Source organism: Amblyomma mixtum, chromosome 10, assembly GCF_055824585.1.
Source record: "Amblyomma mixtum isolate Tamu chromosome 10, ASM5582458v1, whole genome shotgun sequence".
NCBI lineage: Eukaryota > Metazoa > Arthropoda > Arachnida > Ixodida > Ixodidae > Amblyomma > Amblyomma mixtum.
Window position 1 is genome coordinate 172,515,693 of NC_143021.1, and position 12,409 is coordinate 172,528,101.

At 46.9% G+C, this 12,409-nt stretch overlaps 2 pseudogenes; one reads left to right on the top strand and one right to left on the bottom strand.

Moving 5' to 3' along the window:
* Window positions 1-1,392: 1,392 nt before the first annotated feature.
* Window positions 1,393-5,047, bottom strand: LOC149327748 (uncharacterized; annotated as a pseudogene).
* A 184-nt stretch (window positions 5,048-5,231) lies between these two features.
* On the top strand, window positions 5,232-12,148 carry LOC149327749 (uncharacterized; annotated as a pseudogene).
* Window positions 12,149-12,409: the final 261 nt, after the last annotated feature.

The following is a 12,409-nucleotide window of genomic DNA, read 5'->3' on the forward strand; positions in this document are numbered from 1 at the left end:
AAAATATACTATGAAGATGGAAGCAATTAGTTCTCACACAGGACCAGGATGAAATGGTCCTGGGTACTTTCACACGTAAACTGGTTCACCAAATTGTACGATTACATGCACATAAAAGAGGTTTGGTTTGGTTCATGGGGTTTAACGTCCTAAAGCGACTAAGGCTATGAGAGACGCCGTAGTGGAGGGCTCCGGAAAAGAGGAGAAAAAATTGGAGATGCCACAATGAGATTTTTAATGAAGGCAAAAGACAGCATGGCGCCATTCCTCTCGATGTCAATTATATTCCCCTGCATGTCTCCAATCTCTGCGATTCTGTTCGCACTCTGACAAGGTGAGGCTTACAGAATTGCTCCTGGTGTACAAAGGTAATAACGAGATCTGCTTGCTTCACCCATTTAGCTAGTTTACTACACAATATGTTTATTTAACATGAGGATGTTGGGTGTAAAAAGCCACTGAGAAGGCTCAACGAGGCGGGCGCACCCTGCACATGTTTGGCAGCGGTACACTTGAATATTGCAACAGCATCAGCATGAGAGCACTTTCAGAGAAAAAAAAATGGAAGAAATCAGAACGCAACAGAGTTCACACTTTTTAGCTATACATCGATTCGAATTTATCAGTTAAATAGCCAAGTCAGAATCCAGCAGCTAAAATATGACCCCTCCCTCCTGCTAGAAGGCCATGCAGCAGAACTAATTCGTTTTGTAAAGAGTTATGACCACTGACTGGAAATTTTGCTCATTTTTTGTTCACTTGACATGTTTTATTGTAGTTTTTATTAATGTTTGCATTTATATTGGCTCTGGCATAGTCGAAAACAAAGTCCCTTAAGGCCTTCCAAAGGAGGCTGGTGCTGCAGTCGCCACATGAACTACAAGGCTAGTGCTAGGAGTGGTCACACAAGATCTGCACCTTCAAATACATTTTTCTGATAGGCTGTGATATCTGAAAGACATTTCCTATATCTTTCTCTATGCATGTGCATACCAGACTGTGACAATGTAATACACAATCTACCTGTGGTTACTTACACAAAAATATAACAAAATATTCCATGCGTTTATTGTTCAGCCGCCATGGTGGCTCAGTGGTTATGGTGCTCGGCTACTGACCCGAAAGACGCGGGTTTGATCCCAGCTGCGGCGGTCGAATTTTAATGGAGGAAAAATTCTAGAGGCCCGTGTGCTGTGCGATGTCAATGCACGTTAAAGAACTCCAGGTTGCCGAAATTTCCGGAGCCCTTCACTGTGGCATCTCTCATAGCCTGAGTCGTTTTGGGACGTTAAAAAACCAACCTATTGTTCAGACGTGAGCAAATGACTGAAATTATTCAACCACAACCTACCCGCACCACTGTCTGTATGCTTATATGAATCACAAAGACCCCTAAAATCTTTTGTCTGCGAGCACAGGTGCAGACAAATTAACAATTCCTGCTATAATAATCATTGCCTCATCAACAACGGCCAGCATTTCCCAGGGCAACGGGCCTTTCAGCATCTTAAACAGCTTCAGACGTTGAATTGCCCTTTCAACATGTACACGTGCCCGAGCAATTTGCAGAGTTTTCGCTGCTTCATCTGGTGAAAACTGTGCCTTCTTCCGCAGGAATGGAGGCTGCACAACACCAATCCCCAAGGCAGCACATGTACTGTCGATGTTGAACCCCTTGTCCACCATCACATCATCTTTGAAAGGGTCTAGTCTGCGCAAGATATCTGTGTCCTCCACACATGCTTTATCAGAGGCACGGCCTCCAAATGAGTCGCTCAAAAAAGTGATGAGTGCACCTGGTGATACACCAATCAAAACTTTCATTGTGTGAACACCTTTGTAGTGCGAATATGTCAGAATGCGGCAGGACACACAGTGGGACTTTTCCACCTCAACTTCTGTGCAGTCAAGCACAATCCTGACATCCTTGTATGCCACAAAGCATTGAGGCTGATTCTGTTGCACTTCGGCCTTGCTTGGCCAAGGGATAGCTGCTTCCAGGACAGCTGCCAAGGGGTGTATGGTGCCATAAAAATAGCGGTGCACTGTCGCCTCAGACACTGCAAATAATGTGGCTAAGCACCTGAAGGACAGAAAGGTTTTCAGGCGAACAAGCACTATAGTGACTCTTTCTAGTACACTTCTTTCTGTTTTCAGTTTGTCAATATCAGCCACAGCATCAGCAATAAACATCAGAAGCTTCATATTCTCTACACCTGTGAAGGCTTTCACACAAGCATCGCTATGAAACATGTCAATGAGAGTGGTGCTGGTGCTCTGCTTGGATCAACCTGCACAGCCTTGTGTACACAAGCAGTCTGGCTCTTGTCGAACTGCCGGAGGGTCTCGACTGCAGCGCTGTCCAGGCCTTCAATCTCTATCGGGTGGGCATCAAGTAGAAGAAGGGCCTCAGCAGCGTCATTTTTCCTTGTACGCTCCGTGTCCTTGTTGGCACTGCTTTCGCACTCCGGTGTTTCCTGATAATACAGACAGATAATGGACTGACAAACTGTAGAGAAAAAAGGCCATAGGAAATGCCTTTTTTTTTCAATGAATATAATACAAAACTCAATACAGAATTAAACACTGCAAATGTTTCGAATAACTTCGTGTAATGTTTGTAAGTAATGAATACTTACACACCTCATAGAACAGTCATGCCAAAGTTACACATTTTGAGAATTTGATAGTTTTTAGGCACAGTTCAACTCGTTTGAGTGTTGAACTGATTTGCCTGATGTAACCAGTTATGAAGCAGGCCATACTGAGCTTTGTAAACTTTACCACATGAAGTTGAACTCAAACTCACACAGGCTAGGCTTGTACTTTCTGAATTATTCGGTAGTGATGAGGAAGAAGTGCTTGCAAGTGGATTGACAGCATGGAGTCCTGAAAGAAACATAATGAGATATGTAACTCAAGTTTACTTGTCTTGCTAGCAAAAAATGAGAATGGATTCACAGTTTGCCGGATTCAGATCTGGTCGAAATAATTAGTGGCTCAGGGAAAAAAAATGCTACCCACTTTCCAGAAAACGATAATTTACAAAATGCCAAGGAACATCTGGCAACAAAATTTAGAACGCTGTTTTCATGCACTTAGCAAATAAAAAGCATCATATCGCATCGGTGTAAAAGTAGTTATTATTTCATACTACTGTGGTACCACGAAGACAAGGACGGAGACGGAGTGACCACAACACAAGTGCTAGAGCACTTGTGTTGTCGTCACTCCGTCTCCGTCCCTGTCCTCGTGGTGCCACAGCAGTATGAATTCGTACCAACTTGCCCAATTCTCAACCCTTCTGAAGTTATTTCACTTCATAACCGTTTTATGGCAGTTTGTCAATTGCAGATTTTGCATAAAGTGGCTTACTTGCTGCTCTTCTTGCCGATGCTCGCATAGCTCTTTCAGCCGATGCCTGTTTTCTTGCTGGATCTTTGTTCTCAAGGCTCCTCACAGGAAGACGCTGTGATGGCACTGCAGTCTTCTTCAGTTGCCTCCGGGCTGGTCTCCAAACTTCTGGTGCTTGACAATATGAGATCACGTTGTTAGTAACATATTTCTCATGCCGTCATTTAGAGGAACACATTCTTTATGCAGTCAACAGGGACACATAACAACGATTAATATATGCCAGAATCAAGGACAAAAACAATTAAATCTAATGAGGGGAAAGTAAGAAAAGGAATACCATAAATCTGTGCTTAGTTGCAATGAGCAAGTCTGACAGATTTTTGTAGTGCCAAGAATTACTACTACAGGATTGTGATTGTACCTTAGACAGTCTTGATAAGTAAATAAGTATATACACAGTGGCTCCTCTTAATCTCACAGCTTCACAAAAAAAATGATGGCAATGGTCACATGAATGCTGCCATCACTGAGTGCGTTTTGGGCTCAACAAGATATAGATAATGGTCATGGCTATATATCTAAGTAGCTGAGATTTAACAATTATGTTCTTAATCATTTTAGTGCGGCATGATGTAATCACACTCTTGAAAACTGTATTCATTGAATCCTAATCCAATTTACAGAAGCTGTTCAAGTGGAATAGGTTTTCAGATATTCATGTGCAGCCAGTTCTGATGCATGCTGAATGACACTGTAGAGCAAGGGGCAGAAAAAATAGGGAATTGATTCATGAATACTCAAGAGCTAATGTGCAGCGCAAAGTGAATAATTAAATCGGTAATTAACAAAATATGCCTAATCAGTCGCATAGACGTAGCCGCTTGTCTCTGCCAAGCCCACTCACACTCAGTGAAGACAGCACGAAGCTGCAAAGATTAAACGGAAATCATACTGGGGAACATGCTCACACTTGCATAGCTAGTCAATTCCTGCAAAGCAAGTAAGCAACCACACAATTTGATTTTTTTCCAAGGCATTGTTGGACAACACTGCACGCGTTTGTCCTCCCCCTCACTTTTTATATTCCGCCTTCTCAAGCATCGCGGCAAAAGGCCTCCCAAAATTCAATGATCTTCGTAATAACTCTACAGTCTAGTGGTACAATAACATTTTTTGTCCCAGCTCCGTAGCTTTGACGCTCGAGTGCCGTACAAAAGTTGATGGACTTGACGCCAGTCACTGCGGCTGCATTTTGATACAGGCCAAATGCAGAAAAACACTAGCGAAGAGATATTTTAGTGGGTGTTAAAAATGTGAAGTGGTCAAAATTTATCCTGGCACTCCACGAAGGCCTGCTTTAGGCAGCGTGCTTTTTCTGGCAGGAAGCCCAAAACGATTCCAGCGCATGAATGCTAACCGCGACTTTGAGGTGGTCTGCCGTTTTATCAGAGCTGGCAGCGCGAACATTGATGTTGATCAGACAGTAAAAGAGAGCTATCAAAGAGCACACAAGGTTCCCAACAAGAAAAATGTTCCCCAGTCAATCTATCACCGAACAAAGAATAATAAGTTGTGCTGGCGTGTGTCCCTCGTGAAGAGACGCAAGTACAACGGAAAGACAAAATATTCACTTACCAGTTGTACCCCAGAAGAAATCCTCGGGCACGAAGTGCGCGCTGCACACCATCATCGTTTTCGTGACAGGCTTCCCGATGCGAAGTTTCACTGTCCACTCCTTTTTCGCTCGATCGTCACAGGGAAATGAGTGCAGGCTTACCTCGCCTTTGACTGCACGCTTCGTGCACTGCGGCACACAGCACATATTATTACTTTTTAACTTCTTGCTCATAGTGAGCAAATAATGTGCCAAAAGAATGCCACTGCGTGAGGTGAGCTGCGTGAGGTGAGAAAAGCCGCCGCAAAAATGATCTGAAGCCAAACACAACGCAAACGCACCACACCACCGATGTCAACTGGCCGCGGACGCTGCGGGTACAGTACACTGTACCGCGGGCATCCCCTGATGGAGGGTTACGACGGTTGCCGCATGGCGTCGCTACCGTCTGTGAAAGTTGCGAATTGCGTTTCCCGCGTCGACCTCGCCGCTCTGCTGTCTTGCGGGCGGCACTGCTGCGTGCCTGCGTTCGCATGCCTTTCATCGCCGTGCAATGACTGGATGTTGTGTTCCTCAGTGCTCCAACCATTCGAGAAATGGTTGGAGGATGTTCCATTTTCCAAGAGACCCGAAAAGGAGGCTTCTGTGGCTGGTCCGGATCAAGCCTGATAAGTGGCAACCGACGAACTCCTCATGTGTCTGTAGTGTAAGTGCTGCATGTTGGTTCAGTGCTGTTTTTGTTGCTATTCACCACTGTTGCGTTTAGCCAGCTAAGTGTAGTACAACATTTGCATTGGTCAGATGTCATTTCCGCACTATTCGTTTTGCTCGGCGTAAAAAAAAGGCACGTTTCAGCGCCGAACCGCCCATTGCCTTCCGCTTGCCTGTTTGCATCCCAAATTGCATGACGCGATGTTTTCGCTCGTGAATGCGTACCAAACGTGCTTCCGACGCTTCTGTTCATTATAGAATAATTGCCTTTACGAGGCGCTTGTCAGCGAACCGCGGCCGACACGAATCAAGGCACAGAGCACGAGAACAAGCGAGGGCACATAGGCTGTTGCAATTACTGTGCATTTGAGTTGTCTAGGAACCAGTACGGATTAATTTACTTGCAGTTTTCGAGTTTTGGCCACGTATGCTGCGTTCGGTAGCGTGCGCTGACTGTTAGCTCGATGCTTCGTCCAACGACGCCGCATTAGGTATGTAAATGAGGTTAACAGAATATGCTGTTATGTGCAGTTTGAGGCGCTCATTAAAGTAATTCGACTGATATATTTGGAGTACTTTGTTTCCTTGTGCGCTATGTTCATTGTTTTCATTCTCGAGCAGGAAATGCGGGACTAATTCCAATAAAAAATTAATCTGCAGGCTCATTTCGAAGACAAGAGCTTCGAACAAAACCGCGCGGATGGATGGAAGAAGCTCAAGCACAATGCTGTCTCAACGGTGTTCCCGTTCAAAGGTCAGATACCTGCTAACCTTGGTGCTTGTTGCCATGTTGCTTATTGCCTCGTCGTCTACATCTGAAAACGTTGAGTGAGGAAGTGGTTGGTGTGCATGCATGTTAAGTTTTCTGGCGCGTCTCCATCAACAGGCAGACTTTGACTCTTCTTCTTGAACGACTGGTTCCGGGCCAAGTCAAAGAAGTGCGTATTAATGCAAGAAGGAATATCCTCTCTGTTGATGTCTCTAGCCAGGCCACCCTGGAGAAGTTGAAGACCGTGTCTGTCCTTGGCAACATACGAGTCCGCTCGTTCTTCGCTCATGGACTTAACACTACTGCTGGTGTGATTTCTGACGTGGACATAGAGATCAAGGATATGGACTTGGTGCAACTGCTATCAAGTTCTGTTCGCATAACTGACATCCACCGTTTCGGCCAATCACGGTGTGTAAAACTAGTGTTTGAGGGTACTACTTTACCATCCCATGTGAGAGTGAGTTTTGTGAGGCACCCAGTGCGTCCTTATGTGTCCCGACCGGTGCAGTGCCGAAAATGGCAGAAGATTGGACATGTAAGTGCTGCGTGTACGAGCACTAAAGCATGTCCGCGTTGTGGTGGCGTGCACGAGGGACCTACATGCGCGATTGAGCCTCCAGTTTGTGCCAACTGCAAAGGTCCTCATGAGGCAACGTCTAGGGAATGTCCGAAGGTGAAAACAGAGATGAAGATCTTGAAGAAAATGGTGAGATACCATTCTACTCACCGAGAAGCAGCAATCGCGGTACGTCGCTCCAGGAGGAGGACACGAAACCGGCAGAAGAAATTGAGCTCAGTAAATGACGTGTCAATACATCAGGAGGACCGAGACCACTCTGCCGCGCAGAAGCCACCGCCTCCAGCTCCGCAAGAGCCAAGACTGTCAACCACCCAGGAGGACTCCGCAGAGTGGCCACCTCTACCATCGCGTACTGTAAGCTCTGTGACACGTCCGCCTGTGCGTCCGCCGGATGTGTCTACAACAGATGATCAAATAAGGGCGATGCTGAAACAGCTGATAGGCACCTTACGGCTGATAATTGCTGGAGTGGACACGCCAATTGCTAAGGCTGCTGTCCATATTTTAGACGCTATTGAACCGGTGCTTGCCACCCTTTAATAGCAGTCAAAAATTATGGCTCTACCGTCGTCAGCACCCTCACTACAGGAGAGAATCTCTCGATCGGCAGTATTACAATGGAATGCTCGAGGTCTGCGAGGCCGCCTAGCAGATTTCAGGCAGAGGATTTTCAAGTACCGATTTCCAGTGCTTGTAATATGTGAGCCTAATATCACATCTCCTTTTCGACTCTCTGGTTATGAAAGTTTCCTCTCTGAAGCGGCTGGGCATTTGAGCAAGGTACTACTATGCATCCGTCGTGACCTCACTTACATTCGGCATCAAATTCCTGGGGGCAGTAGCAACAAGTATGTTGTAATCACTGTGACTCTGAATGGGCGCACAATCTCTATTATAGGTGGCTACATACCACCAAGGGGTCGATTTGATGCCCTACGATTACAATCGCTACTCGACAGCGTTTCAGAGCCCCATATAATAGTAGGAGATTTCAATGCGCATCACCACGGCTGGGGAAGCGCCATTACGAACGTTCGAGGACGGGATATCGCCACGTTCATGGACAATGCAGGTCTTGTTTTGCTCAATGATGGCGCGCCGACATTTCTACGAGGGACTACCTACAGCAGCTGCCTGGACCTTGCATTTGTATCCAGGCGCCTCTCACCGTTCGCAACGTGGTGTGCTGATATTGAAACTTATGGAAGTGACCACATACCAACGTATGTGCAGCTACGGTGGTTTCACCGTCTTCCAAATGCCAAAATACGTTGCACCGACTGGAGTGCTTTCCGAATTGCTCTAGAAGAAACCTGTGGTAACCTCGCTGATCCAACAGATGTGGAACAGCGTATTATTTCGGCCATGCAAGATACAACGCGCAACATCTCAGCGCCCAATTCCACAGCTCCAGTGGATGTGATCTACGCGCAGCTTCGGGCGATTCGTCGGCGCGCAGAAAGAAAATACCGGAGGACAAAGGATGTCTCGGATCTCCGGGCCTCTCGACGTGCCCAGAAGCAAATACAGCGCTATTTGGAGAACCTAGGCAAACAACGGTGGCGGTCATTTTGCAGCAGATTGGATCCCCGCAAACCACTCTCCAAAATCCGGCACGTCGTTCGAGCACTGCCGACATTTCCCCAGCAGAAACACCCTTTCCGTGCATTGGCACTTTATGAAAGACGGCAAGAACTAGAGGTGGCAGAGGATTTCTGTTCGAGAATTGCCGGAAGCGCTTCTTCACCTCGGCAGCATCGATGTGCTCCCCCACGATGGACGATCGACTGGACATCCCCTTCACAATTCAAGAACTGAAAGCGGCTCTTTCTGCTTGTACACATCCTTCGTCCCCAGGACCTGATGGAATAACATACAATGCGCTTCGTCATCTAGGCCCACAGGTAATGGAAGCCCTCTTAACATTGTTCAACCACTCTTGGGCCTCTGCCACTGTTCCACAGCAGTGGAAAAGAAGCCGCATTGTGGCCTTGCTCAAACCAGGGAAATCGCCACTCGACTTAGCATCCTACAGACCAGTAGCTCTGGCAAGTTGTATTGGCAAGACGATGGAGCGTATGGTGCTAACCCGTCTAGAATGGTTCCTTGAAAAACGTGAACTGTACCCTTCCACAATGACGGGTTTCCGCAAAGGCCGGTCTGCCATCGACAGTGTAATTGATCTCGTGTCAACGGTAGAACATGAAAAACGCCGTCACAGGTTGACTGCTGCTCTTTTCCTCGACATCAAGGGCGCATTCGATAATGTTCAGCATGATGCAGTACTAAATGCACTCGATGAATGTGGCATAGGCGGACGTCTACACAATTGGATTGCAAGCTATTTGACAAACCGGACAGTCTACATGGAGACTCTTGAAGGAGACACAGCAGATCATCATGTTGCTTGTGGTGTTCCTCAGGGAGGAGTGCTTAGTCCAACGTTGTTCAATCTCGTGCTCATTGGCCTTTTCAAACAACTGCCGAAGACTGTTTCGATATCCGCCAACGCAGACGATATTTGCATATGGACATCAAGTGTCACGCGTCCCCAAGTGCAAGCAAGATTGCAGCGTTCGGTTTCCATTACGTCTGCGTACTTGCGCCGTCAGGGGCTTGAACTTTCGCCAACTAAAAGCGTAGCATTGGCTTTCACACGCAAGTTAATGGCGTGGTATCCGGTCACAATCGCCGGGCCAATTGTTCCATACGTAACACATCACAAATTCTTAGGTGTTACGATAGACCGTGACCTGTCCTGGACGAAGCACATTTCTGTGCTCAAGAAAAATCTCGACAGCTTTGCAAGCATTGTGCGGTGTATGGCAGGAAAATGTTGGGGTCCCTCTGAGCGATCTTTACTACATGTGTACCAGGCGCTGGTAGTCGGTGTTCTCAGATACAGTGCACCCGTTCTCTCGGGAGTCAGACTATTGTTGTTGGAAGTTAGCGCTCGTTTGTTGGAAGTTAGCGCTCGTGGTGTTCGTCTCTCGTTTCTTGTGTCCTCGTCTTTTGCTGCGCTACAGTGTCTTTGAAGTATGTACCAACAAGCCCAAAAAGCCACGCTACTGATAACAAAGAAGACGCACATTCCAACAGTCGGACTGAAACAGCTGGCGCTGTCATACATTACATCTATGTATACTAGCACCCAGCATGTTTTCGTGGACGGATCCGTGACGACCACTTCTTCAGCTGCAGCGGTGATAGTGCCAGGAAATGCCTCATGTCACCGTTTCAGGCTCATGCACAAAACGTCCTCTACGGCAACCGAATTGGCAGCCATACGAGAAGCCGTCCTTTATATTGGTCACCAGCCAGCGCAGCAATGGACTATATTCTGCGACTCGAGATCGGCATTGCAGGTCGTACAAACTTATCTAAAACCAAGGGCATGCGAGCAGCTGGTTCAACAAATTGTGGTTTTGTTAGCCGAAGCTTTCCACCGCGGCCATATCATAAAGTTTCAATGGATACCGAGCCATTGCGGCATAGCGGGAAACGAGCGTGCTGACGCCGAGGCTCGGATGGCACATAGTGATGGTGCTTTCATTGAGATAGCCTTTTCTAGATCAGACATTGGAGCCTTGTTGGCGCATTTAATGCAAGCGGCAATGCAGTCGAACTGGCATGATTCGAGTCATCAACAGGACCGCGTCTGTAAGCTTGACGCTGGCTCACCATTACATTTGCCATTTATGGTGGTGCGACGTCATGGGACTTTACTCCACCGGCTACGGCTTGGCGTTGCCTACACCAAACACTATCTTCACAAGATCGGCATCGAAAGTAACCCAAATTGCGCACAGTGCCACACTCCAGAGACTATTGAACACCTTCTTTGCGAATGCCCGAACTATACTGCTGAAAGAACAACATTGGAGGCGACCGTGAAACGACTGGACTCTCGCCCTCTCTCTGAGGAAACTCTTCTGGGCGCCAGGACGAGACGTTCTGATTGGTGCCGTGTGACAAAGGCCCTGCTCAACTTTTTGTGTGAAACAGGCCTGGATACTCGTGTGTGACCGCCTGTGCACAACCTACACGGTTAATGACACGTGTCGGTGTTTGTATTGCTGACACCAGTTTTATGAGTTTTATGTGCGTCTACTCACCGCGATGCGAGTGCCAGCCAGTGTGGTGTGTGTGTGTGTGTAGACATCATCCGAGAAACTCATTGTATTATGCAATCATCAGCCTTCATTCGCACTTTCCTTTTCCTCCTCTTCCCTTTCCCCTGTGTGGAGTAGCAGGCCAGGGCCATGTTACCACCGGCCGACCTCTCCACCTTTCCCTCATTAAAATTCCTTTCTTTCTCTCTCTCTGGCGCGTCTTCTGTGGACCCTTTTCAAAACTTTGGAGGTCAGCTCCTTGCCACTGCAAAATTCATTCACCCTGACCGCCAAACCAGCTTTGGGGTGAAAAAAAAAAGTGCAATGCTGCAGACGTATATAGCCCAATGCCGCGTTCCTTTCCTTTCCACGACACGCTGTCGGGATAAAGGATTAACACCAGCTTTGCGTAGCCACTACTTTTGTTGAAGGGGGGTGAAAAACAGCTGCACGTGACGTTTAGGATGGGCCGTCATGGTGAAGGGTCCTTTGGAATGCAGAAAAGCTTACTTTCGGAGTTTTTCTAAAGGACCACTATTTTAAATATGTAATGTGCTCTTTTCGCTTATTTATGTGCTTCCAGAACTTCCTAATGAGCGGAGGCCACCAAGGGACCGAAGTGTGCATGTGCCTGCATTATTCAATGATGACGCTGCCGCACAAGGTTCTTCACCAGACGTGAGAAGCGTCCTTCCCTTAAACACGCAAGAGTATCCTCCAGCAGATTCATCGTCAGACGGAGTGATAAATGAGACATTGGTGGGTACAGAAAACAGCAATGCTAGTCAACAACTTACTCCGGCCGCCACGGATGTACGGCCTCAAGAAACTGCAGTGGTTCGTGCGACCCAACCCTTTGATTCTGAGGCAGCAGAGCTTAGAAAGAAGATAGCAGATCTCACAGCAGCCAATAATAAGCTGAAACATTGCCATAAAGAGTCTAAGAACACTGTCAAAAAACTACAGAAGCAGAATCGCAAGCTGCAGAAAGAGGCAGCTAATTTCTCACGAAATACGAAGTTTTTAAATGAAGACCAAATTCGTGCCCTTTCTCGGAACAACAATCGTGGCAATTCATGGTCAGCGCAAACAGTAAAGTAAGGCCTAAAAATTAAATTTGCTTGTGGAACCACTGGGTATGAAACGCTCAGAAAGATTGGCTACCCTCTTCCATTAACCAGAACGTTAGCAAGAAGAATTCAGAGCCTAAAGTTTCTGCCAGGTATCCTGCACGAAGTGATCGACGTGATGAGGTCGAAAGC